Source organism: Tasmannia lanceolata, unplaced genomic scaffold, assembly GCF_043159265.1.
Source record: "Tasmannia lanceolata isolate RefF3 unplaced genomic scaffold, GAP_Taslan_0.1 ptg000006l, whole genome shotgun sequence".
NCBI classification, from domain to species: domain Eukaryota; kingdom Viridiplantae; phylum Streptophyta; class Magnoliopsida; order Canellales; family Winteraceae; genus Tasmannia; species Tasmannia lanceolata.
Window position 1 is genome coordinate 14,560,580 of NW_027518683.1, and position 6,054 is coordinate 14,566,633.

At 38.3% G+C, this 6,054-nt stretch overlaps 1 pseudogene; it reads left to right on the forward strand.

The window, feature by feature from the left end:
* Positions 1-2,096: 2,096 nt before the first annotated feature.
* Positions 2,097-2,603, forward strand: LOC143878752 (zinc transporter 2 pseudogene; annotated as a pseudogene).
* Positions 2,604-6,054: the final 3,451 nt, after the last annotated feature.

Below are 6,054 nucleotides of genomic sequence, written 5' to 3' on the forward strand. Positions count from 1 at the left end.
TTTCATTTAGTGATTTTGGTTCTCTTCAGGGCAATCCTTATTGACTTGGATTGTACTTCTCTCAAGGTCAGACTTAGCTCACCTTGCATTAGAATGAGATAATCAGTAATGTTAGAAATAAACGAAGTCGAGTGGACAAGAATTCATCCAGTCAGTGGGTTAAGTTTTGAACCACATATCTGAGGATAGTTTGGTAAAAGAAGAATTCTAGATTCACTTGATTTTACTGATTCTAGTAATGGTACGAGGTACATTAAAGGAAAATATACAGAGATTAATCAGTTTAGGGTGTCACCGTGAGCATATTAAAGGTCATTCACAATGTCATCTTGGATCTTTTTGATCTGGCAGTTGGTGGCGGAAGGCGTTACCCTTTTTGATAATTTTTTTAGCCATAGCTACGTGTGTGTCTCTCTAATCAGATATAGTTGGCCCTGTCTTTGTTTGTGATCTGTAAGGTAAGAGTCAAGAACTAACATGACTTAAAAGATCAAAACAATGAGGATCAATTATACAACTCTTTGTTGCCTAAGATTGTGGGTTAAAGCTTTAAAACACCTGTGCATGTTGTGATCAAAGTAATGCTGTGTCTAAGACCCCTTAAGATTTATGGGTCATAAGGAAGCTGAAATTGGAAAACATGCAACTTTGGGTTGTTTGTATGAGGCAAAAGTTTATAACCCGCAAATAAAAGGATTGAGCCCTATGGCCAGAAGTTGCAATTTCATAGATTATCTTAAAGTATTTAAGGGTTTTAGGTTCTGTTGGTTGACCCATAGTACGTATATTGTCGGGATTAAATATGCCACACATTACAGATGTTTTGGTGGTGACGACTACCGAACAATCCTTGATATGGTTACATTAAGTGAGAATGTCAACTTTTGCTGATGACTATTGTAGACACCCCATTTTGACCGGACCTTAATTCTCAAAATCGAATAAAATTTTCGAAGTCCAATCTTGAAATTTCCTAGGAGCCTAGCTTAGATATTTTTACTAGTCCATCTTGTTCATTTTTGTGTGAGATTTTACCCGAAGGGTTGTTGCTGTCCTTGAAAGATCTGTGCAAAATTTCACGGAAAATGAGTAAGAAATGGGGAAAAAGATGGGCCGAATATGTGCAAATATCAAAACAGGTTGTGCAGATATCATTTATGATCTATAAAAAGGGAGTACATAACATTTCAAGGGGCTGTCCAAGGCAAGAGAGAAGGGGGGCTGAATATATCATTTCATAATCAAAAGAAGTAGGAGGGAGGTGAATTAGGAAATGTAGTGTACTTATCATTTGCAAGATAGAGGAAAGAAATGTAGAAAGGACAGCAAGGTGGGTGTCATGATCAACACAAGGTTGTGCCCATATTATTTCCCATTACAATAAAGGTGAAAGAAAAGGCAAGTTAGGTTGGTGCTGTTATTAAAATGGGATTAGGTAAGCACCATCCCAACTGTGTTTACTAATAAAAAGAGCAAGGACAAAAGCTGAATATATTGCAACGTCAAAGCATAGTAGGGTCAATTTCATTCCCTTTTTCTTATTCAAACCATTCTTGTGATGCTTTAAATACACTAATGGAGGGCTACCCAAAGAAACAAGGGGGGGTGCAAATGTATCATTTGCCTTTATTAAAAAGGCATCGAGGAAATGAAAAGTTCTCTTAAAAGTTCAAGGCAGAGAAGAGTATGAGAGAAAGAGGGGGTCATTTTCACTTGTGTAAAAGGCAGATGGGGGGTGTAGTTACCAAATCGAGAGTATGATGAAATTGGCTCCCATTTTTTTATTTTTATTTTACCTATAAAGGGCATTCGGTTAAAGCAAATGAGGGGATGCTCTCATTTTTTTAGAAACAGGGAGAGGTTTTAAGAGAGGGAGGAGAAGAGCTCAAGCACCATGGATCCAATCCTATTCTAGCCTCCATCTCCACTTCGCCATATCTCGCCACCATTGATCCCCTCATCTATAAAAGGCCATTGTGGACTCTCATTTTTTTTTGGGGGGGGTTTCAACAAATCCAGAGAGAAAGCAAGAGAGAAGAAAAACCCTATTTAAAAGCCCTAACCCTATCTCCAATTTCCCTCCATGAATTCTTCCAATGACCGCATTACTCTCCCTCACAATCTTCTTCCTCCTCTTTCTCTCCGTCTCAAGCCACGGGGCCGGAAACCACGACGATGATCCAATGGCGGAAAATCCAGATCTGAGATCAAAATCTCTGATCCTCGTCAAGATTTGGTGCCTGATCTTAGTCTTTGCCGGAACCTTCGCAGGAGGGATTTCTCTGTATTGTCTCAAATGGAATGATGCTTTTCTTGTGCTCGGAACTCAATTTGCAGGAGGTGTATTTCTAGGAACGGCTCTGATGCATTTTCTTAGCGATGCGAACGAGACTTTTCGAGATCTAACGGATAAGAGTGATCCTTTCGTTTTTATGCTGGCGAGTGCGGTGTATTTGGTGACTTTGCTCGCGGATGTTCGATTTTGTTTGTTTTTCGGAAGCAGGGGAATGGAAGGGAAGGAGATATTGAAGGTAGAGATTTTTGAGGGTACAAGAAAGAGGAATTATGAATGCTCAGCACAGGCAGAACATGCTTTTTCTTGAGTCGGCAAACTGTGGCATGCTCATGAGATGAAAAGCAGCAATGGACAGCACTCGCAATCACGCGTTCAGTTCTTCTGGTGAATTCGTTTGAGTTCTGGTCAGATTTCTTTTCTCTGCAGCAAGATTTGGCATTGAGACTCAAATTTGGTAAGATCCGTACCAGATCGCGTATTTTTTTAGCTGTTATTTCTTTGCAAGAGGAAGGCAAATCGCACTTCAGGTCAGTAGATTTTTGTGTTTGAATTGTTGTAACATAGATAGCTCTATGATTATGCTTGATATGCTTTTAAAGTTCAGTTATGTGAAATTTTTCTAAATCTTGTTTATATTTCTGTTGAAAGATTTATTCAGCTTTTAATACTCAGATGATTCTTATTTTCTTAGAATGGATTGATGTATATGATGGAATTTTTGTTGGAGGATCTGTTCAGTTTTTTATGCTTATATGGTTTTCATGATCTTGTGATCAAATACTCTATGTTATTCCATTTTAATCGAAGCATTGGTCCAATTTTTTTATGTTTGAGTGAAGTTACCCTGTTCTCATGTTCTTGGATTTCTAGATTCATTTCACATTTGATTGTTCATCTGTGTTGCCTCGCAGCCATGTTTGAATGATAATACTAAATTGATTTAGTTGCTTGGGAAGAATGACATTGACACCATCATGTTAGCATTCATATGACCTGATTTTCTTCTTTTTGGATGAACTTGTAAGATCTTTTTGGGAATTGTGATGATATTTTGGACTTTGGTAGATTCGATGCTTTTCTTATTGTGAGAGATATGGCAGGGGACGATTGGAATTGTGCTATGCCATGTATATCTGATTTCAGGAAGGAAATTTGTAGGAAGCTCATAGCTTTAAGGTTGATGATACCTTGGATCAGGTGGTTGTCTTAAATAGACATAATGTAATAAATGTCAGTAGTTCTCCCTGTCATTTTGTCTTTCAGGAGCATAGCTCGCATTCCTAGCTAGAGACTTGTCACATTGCATTTTCATTTTAGCATCAAGTCTATAGATATAGATAGGGATAGGGATAGTAGATAATTGAACCTTCACTAAGTAGCAGCTCAGTCATTCTTATAATTCTTTCAACAAGAAGGCTCGATTAGTTGCATTTATTTATTTATTTTTATTTTAAAAAGTACGAGATCTGTATTCAAAAGAGTAGGGTTCATAGTTCAGTTTTGTACTACTCCTTCTTACTTGTGGTTTAGTTCTTATATAAGTAGTTACTTGTGCACATAATTTAGTCTTGTATAATCTCTGGTCCATTTCTCTTCATTTTAGAAGACTTTCCGAGTCTTTCAGATATTCCCTTTAAACATGTTTTATCCGATTGGTGTTTCATTTGTTTTTGTGATCATGCTAGTTTACTTGTTTGTGACCACGCTGGTGTACCTGTTTGTGAGCACGCTAGTTTACTTGTTTGTGAATCACACTTGTTTGCTTGTCTAGCATCTTTATCTCGGAATATATTTCGAACTACGTTGGCTTGACCCTCTTCCACGAGGTACGTAGTGCAGCTTGGGATCCATATCCCAAGTCCAGCCAAACTTTTTGTAAATAATGTTTTAAACCTTCTTCAAAAACCTTTAAAACCTTGTTTTCAAAAGATCTTCCCCTAGAGTTAGGAGTTTCTTTTTGATATGGTGTTTGATTGTTTGTTTGTTGTGTGCTTGTTTTAGAATTAAGGGTCCGTCCTAGAGTTATAGGAGCGCCTCCGTCCGGTCAGTTGGCGATTCACATCGCCGACTGATGACTAGGTCTTGGATACGTTAGTGATCCCACTGTTTTCCTTAGGAAACATAGCCTAGTTACACATAGGTTGTAGGAACCACCTGCATTAGGTTAGGGATAACCTGCATTTAGTTAGGGCATATAGGGTGTCCATAAAATCTACAATCCATTGGAATTTAAATAATCGCACAAGAAGCTTTAAAAACTAGTCCGGTCTTTTAGATCGAGTCTAAGATAGAGGTCTAGGTGTCTTAGGCATCATAGTCTAGAATAGGTGCGAAGAACTACGTTGCCTTGATTCTCGTGGAGGCGGGGATACGTAGGCTTCTTTGGATGAATATCAGATCATCTAAGGACTCGGGCTTAAACATTAGAGTCTTAGGGTCTGTTGTTAGCACTTATGGCTTGTGTTTGTATATCGATTGTTACATAGGATGATGATAGTTTGTGTTCATCTCCTTGCCTACTTACGTACTTAGCTATAGCATTTACCTGCTTATGTGTTTTACCTAGTTGCTTAGCTATAGTTCTTACCTGCTTAGCTGTAGTTCTCATGTGCTTAGCTGTAATTCTCTATCGTTATTAGGTTATTGATTATTATCATCTACTGACGTTTGCTCATTGCGCAAGTTTATCTTCTTAGTTGTGACACTTTACGGTATTACTGCATTTCCTATCTGTCATTTACTGCTTTCTAGATGGGATGTGTTAGGATTTTATATTAGGCGCTATGTATTCGCCACATTGTAGATAGGCGCTATGTGCACGCCATAGGTTTTTATTATTGCAATTGCTATATGTCATTTACTGCTTTTTAGATGAGATGTGTTAGGATTTTATATTAGGCGCTATGTATTCGTCCCATTGTAGATAGGCGCTATGTGCACGCCGTAGGTTTTTATTTTATTATTCTGGTATTTGCCTGGCATTTTATTTATTCTTTATTTCATTTACTATTCATGATTAACTGTTAATTTTAGATTTCCTTTCCTGTACATCCTATACCTTTAGCTGTAGCCTGCATGTGTATGTCCACCGGAACTTAGATACTCATTAGGAATGTCACTCATAATCTAGCTATGTTTAGGTGGCACATTTTTTATCTTACTTTATGTATGCTTATTATTTCATCCCCGAGTCATGCATGATTGGGTAGACGTTCACTCGAGGATATTTGTTCTCATTTCATATGATTTTACCCAAAATTCTTTGGATCTAATAATAAATGGCATAAGAGACCAAGTGCTTGCACTCGGACGAATTGGAGGCGCTTTTCGGACTTCTCCATTCGTAATCAGGCACGAACCCATTCATTTCTGGTTATCCATGGTATACAGAGCATATTTTTTTTAGGGATCCATGGCCGTATACCATGGATGGCGACTCTGAGTTTTGTTTTTGTTTCGAGAGTTCCTTGGTAGAGCTCTCCTTCACGCGTGGATGATCCAAGAGGCCGCTGGGGGCTCGTTCCCTCACCTCTCTCCCGGATCGGGGTCCACAACTATATGTCTTTTTGAGTGGGTGAGAAATGACTAAGTAGTTTTATTTCTTTCAGTCAAGCACTGATGAGCAATCAAGAAACTCAATGGCTCGAAGCCATGAAAGAAAAGTTTCTCTCAATGAAACCTTGTCGAAGAGTTAAGAGTCAAGCCATTTGGCTGTATATGGGTCTTTACGATTATGAGAGATTCCATAGGTGAAATTA